This window comes from Bos indicus x Bos taurus, chromosome 16 (genome assembly GCF_003369695.1).
Source record: "Bos indicus x Bos taurus breed Angus x Brahman F1 hybrid chromosome 16, Bos_hybrid_MaternalHap_v2.0, whole genome shotgun sequence".
In the NCBI taxonomy this organism is placed as follows: Eukaryota; Metazoa; Chordata; class Mammalia; order Artiodactyla; family Bovidae; genus Bos; species Bos indicus x Bos taurus.
Window position 1 is genome coordinate 46486751 of NC_040091.1, and position 5386 is coordinate 46492136.

Here is a 5386-nt window from a genome sequence, read left to right on the forward strand (position 1 = left end):
GGTCTCCCTCATCCCCGCTCCCTGCACCAAGGTGGGCGCGCGCCTCGCTCCGGCGGTCCCCTCACCCCCGCCCCGCTCTCGAGGAGTGCGGGCAGCCGGGCAATTTGTCCTCTAATTACTAGCCCTCCCCATAGACCGCCGTCCGCGCCTTTCAGCGCCGGCGGTATTAGCAAACCAATGGCCCTCTGCGCAGCAATCGCGGCCAGCAGCGGGGGAACCGGGCCCGCCCTCTCTCCAGAGTTAGGGCCGCAATAAAGGGGCCCACAAGATGCCCCCGCCTGCACCCAGGCATCCGCAGTTCCTAGAGCCAAACACTCCTCTAGAGCCCGTGCCTTAAGATCTTGGCCGCGCTGGGTGGGGCCGCTCACTTGGGTGGCTTAGTGTTTCTTAAGCAGTGGAAAATTGACCGCAAAATGCGCTAATTCGCAATGTTCTGCTCTGGCTGCGGGAGGCAAAGCCGGCCCAGGCAGCCCAGGGCGGCCCTGGAGGAATTCGAGTGGTTGAGCTCCGCCCCCGCCGGCTTAACGGGCCTCCACCTAGGCTGCCCCTACCCTCACTTTCATTCCCCACCCCTACCCCAGCACTGCCCGCTGCGTCCCCTCCCCCTCAGGAGGTCCTCAGGCCGGCATCTCCCCACCTAGACTGACTCGCCTCCCTCATTTTCTGGGCTTGCCCGGGTCCTCGCGCGGCTTTCTTGCCACCATCCTTGCCATCAACCTTGACTAAGCTGGTTGAGGATCGCACAGGACTCAAGACTGAAAGGAGATCTCCGTGCAAATTCTATCTCACCTTCCCCACTCCCCCGTCTTCAGAGTGTTTTCAGCCACCCTTACCCTAGCCACCCTTTACCCTTAATTCAGGCTCTGTCTTCTGACAGCAGGTTCCCCCACTAAGTTAAAGGCAGATTTTTGCATTTGGCAAGGTCACTGGGAAAGACAGGAGTCTCCATCGAGATGCTGCTTGGAGACCCAGGCTAGGGACCCGCAGGTGTGTTTGCAAGTTTTGCGTCTGGGCATCCTAGACACCCTCGGGCAGGCCAGGCTCCGAGGGCGCGCAGAGGCGGGGGAGGCGTTTTTTTCCAGGTAGAGGGAGAGGCAGCGGGTTCACTTCTTCACTTAGTTCCCTGAGAGCAAGCAGAACCAAGCACCCTCGGGCTGCCGGTAAGGGCATAGACCAACTTAGAAACCGGACTTATGCAAGCCGGGATGTAGGCCACTGACTCCCTTTCCATCTTTAGCCTCTGGGGTTCCCAGAGGGCTTGGAAAAGAGCACAAGTCCAGGCAGAGCCCTGCGGAGATTGTGGAGTGGGGCAGAGGACAGAGGCCTCAGTTGCTCATTCAGGAAAAATTCCTTCTATAGCCCAGGGAAGTGTTGGGGGCCTTCCAGGGCTACTCAGTGCCAGTTGCTTCCTCAGGCTGGGGAATTTAAGGCCACAGGTGACCTGTGCTTTTGTCCTTCTTCGATTTGGTTTTACGACTTTGGCAAAAGAAAGAACATCACAGAATGATGCAGCCTCTCGAGGGCCCTGGGTGGGAACCTCTTCCTTCCTGCAGTCCCTAGGCATGTAAAGCTACCCTAACCGGCGGTGCTGTGGAGGCTGCCCCTGGTGCAGTGAGTGGAGGGAGAAAAGTGCGTACCCCTCCCCCTCCCACAATGTATTTCAAAATGGAATGAAGTGATGGCTCCATGTAATTAACTATTGAGACACAGCAAAAGCGCCAAAATGACTCAGCCAATTGTCTCCAGATGGGGTTGGAGAGGCTGCGATTGTTTAACTCTCTTTAGCAGGGTTAGGACTCCGAATAGCCAGGCAGCGGAGGGCCCTCCGGGGCACAAAGGCTGGGACTCCGGTGAGTGCATCAACACTGAACCCGGCTGGCCCAAAGCGGAGAGAGCGAATTCCCGGAGACCCTCATTGTCCCAGGCCTTTGTGCTTCTCCCCAGCTGGCTCTAATCTTTAAATGTTTACCCGGCCCCTTTGTGCCCATATGACTTATGCACTTTGGACTGATGTGCTCATAAATTACAAGTCATTTACCAGACTGTGGGGAGGGGGCTTTCATGCCTGGAGCAGGGAGAGGCCAGAGGAAGGGAAAGGAAAAAAAGCTTTTGGAGGGTTAGAGTGAGCTGCAGCCACACTGGACAGGCCTCTCCTGGCCTCTGTATGAAAAGTGGATGGGGCAGAGGCCTGTGAGTGACAAGGAGTCCCAGGAGACCTCTCTGACAATGTCTGACCGCCTGACTGGAGACCCACCAGCAGGAAGGAGGGAGAGGCAGAGTTCCCAAGCTGTTTCCGACTCGGTGTCACGCTTGGACAGGAGTCAGCTTTTCATCCTGGGAAGCTGGTGTGGATGGAGGTGCTTGGTTAGCACCCATCCTTGCCCCTGTCTCCTACTTGCTCTGCAGCAACCCCCCCCCCCCCCCCCCCCGCCGACCTTGCTACAATTCCTCTTACTTAATAAAGCAACCCTGTTTGAAAAAAGGGAGCCTAATTTCATCTCAGCCTGCAATTTAACTTGGAAAAGTCGATACGGTTCTTTAAAGGGCTCGCTCTTTAAAACTCTTGTTGGGCCCAGGATGGAAAGCCACCTCATCTGGTGGGTGGGTGGCTGGCTGGGGGTCAGGTGGGGAAGGGAGGCCCCAGAGAAGGACCTTCCTGCATGAGAAAGGGGTCCCTTTGTACATGCCTTACAGCTCCTAGAACAAAACACATTCAAATGGTTATTTAGAGGTGGGAGGAAAAAAACAAAAACAAGCAAGGCATCTTCAGGCTGAGCAGTTTTTCTTTATTTTCTTTTGTACGTGTGCTGATCCTTTATCCTGGGGGATGACAAACTGGAGGGACACTTGGAGAGCTGGGTGGTGAATGGACTTGTCTGATTAGCTCCCTTTCCTCTCTGGTGGCAAAACCTGTTTGATCAGATCTCTGTTTGAGTTTCTGTCTGTATCTGTGTGAGTTACTCTTCCTCTGTGTGCCTGTGTGTATCTCCATGTGACTCTGTTTCTCTGGGTCTATGTCAGTGCATGCACACATTTGATTACTTGCCTTTACCTTCCATCACTCCCCTGTGAACCCTGGGTCCTGACAGATTCAGAACTCTAGTAGTGTCTGTCGTGTATGACTCTTTGGGACGCTATGGACTGTAGCCCACCAGGCTCCTCTGTTTCTGGAATTCTCAAGACAAGAATAGTGGAGTGGGTTGCCATTTCCTTCTCCAGGCTCTAGTGACTTCTAAAAATTCCCCTGCACCCCTAGTCTGGCCCCACCTGGGAGGGGATGATCTCCCCGTTCTTTCTCCCTTCTCCACGATGAGAATGATGGAGATGTATGGTCCAGGGGAAACTGATGGACAGAGAAGAGACAGTTGCTCAAGCCCTCCAGTCTGGATTACATGTTATTTTGTGCACCTCCCCCAGAACAGGAACTGTCCCTGGGGCAAATCAGATCCACTAGTCTGCGTGGAAAGCTGAGGCCACTGGCTAGAAAGGGAGCTTCCTGGGAGCAGCCCTCTACCCTAGGACCAAACTCACTCCCAGGAGTGAAGATGCAATAAGCACCCTCTAGTGGCCGTGAGGTGTCCTGGCGATGCTAGAGAGGTCTTGAGTGGGGGAGCTGGTAGAAACTGGGGGCAGTGGCAAGAATCCCTGCTCTCAACCCCCAGAAAAGGCCCAGGCTTCCTTCCCACATGACACTGCAACTGGGTGACATTAGATTTTTAAAACATTAAATCTTCTTTCAGTCCCCATCTACTGAGTTTAGCAAATGTCTTCTGAGCACCTTTTAGATACTGGGCTTACAGATTATCAACAGGAGATTGGAGTCAGGATCCCCATTTCACAGAAAGTTGAGGCTCATTGAGGTGCCTTGCCCAAGGTTACAAAGCTGCTGAGCCAGACTCTCCATCCTCCCCTGAACCCAGCTGTCCAGACATGAGGCCTCCTGCCAGGTCCCACAAAGACAGAGAAGGGTAGGGTGGCCAGAGCCTCAGATGCAGGCTGGGCTGACCACTAGGTGGGCCGGGCATATTGCTCGCTGCCCCACTGCTCTAGGTTCCAGCTTCCCCTGGGGCCTGTCCCCTATCCTGCTTCAGGCTGGCTTCCTCCTGCCTCTGTGTTTGCAGACTCTGTCCCCTCCCTCCCTCTCTTCTCCTGTAGCTGCCCTTGCTCTCATTTCCAGCCACAGGCTGCCAGTACCAACTCTCCCAGGCAGACTCCTACCCCTCCCATGGGTCTCTCCTCGGGGTCCCTCTCATTCCTGCTCTATCCTCACTTGGTTCCGGCCTCACTCTCATCCCATAGTAATTTATTCTAGTCATTTGCTTACTTGCCCTTCTCCTCCATCATCCATCCATCACCCGAAGTGGAGGCATTTACCCTTCCAAAAAGAAACAATTTTTCTTTAGTTTCTTTTTTTGCTGTGACTTGGCATGCGGGATCTTAGTTCCCTGACCAGGGATGGCACATTGGCCCCCTGCATTGGAAGTGTGGACCGCCAGCCAGGAAAATCCAAAAAAAAAAGAGCAATTTCTAATTATAAAATAATATATATTGATTTGGGCCATATGGGAAATACAGAAACCATATAAAAAAGATAGCTAAAGTCTCCCAGAGTTCCCCTACCACTAGAAGATTACTGCTGTGAAATAATTTTGGCTTCTATTCCAATCATTTTCCCAGGTTCATCCGTATACTTTTGTTTTTCCCAAGTGAAGTGAGGATCACACTGAAAAGTTTTTCATTCTGTCCTATAAAATAACGTCCTGAGGATTTCAACCGTTGGCCAACATTCTCCCCCGACACGAAGTGAAGTGGGCGGTCATCCCCTCGTGAATGCCGCAAGGGCCCCCAGCGGGGCGCTTGGAGACCCTGCCGAGGGCAAGGCGGTCCCTGCGCGCGGACCTTGCGGGGCCGGCCCGGCAGGGTTGGGTGGAGGCGGATCGCCGGCTCGCGCTTTGCATGCCCAAGTGTCGGTTTCGCAGGGGACCCCACAGCCCGGGAGAGGAGAAAGCTATAGATTTCATGTGATTTTTCCGGATAAGGGACATCCTGAAGTTTGGGGCTGACTCCTGGCAGACACCGGTGGTGACTTCTCGGCTCAGGACCCAGGCTCCCCGCGGCGCCCCCCTCCGGCGCCCCCCTCCGGCGCCCCCCTCCGGCGCCCCCCTCCGGCGCCCCCCTCCGGCGCCCCCCTCCGGCGCCCCCCTCCGGCGCCCCCCTCCGCCCCGCCTGGGTCAGGTAGTTCCGGTTGGGGGCACAGTGGGGCGGGGCCGCGGGGCGGGGCGCTCCCGCCAAATTCAGGCCCCAGCCACGCGGCGCGGCGGTATCGCGAGAGCTTGCCCGCAGAGTGCAAGTCCGGGCGGCTCCCCTTCGAGGCCGGCGTCGGCGG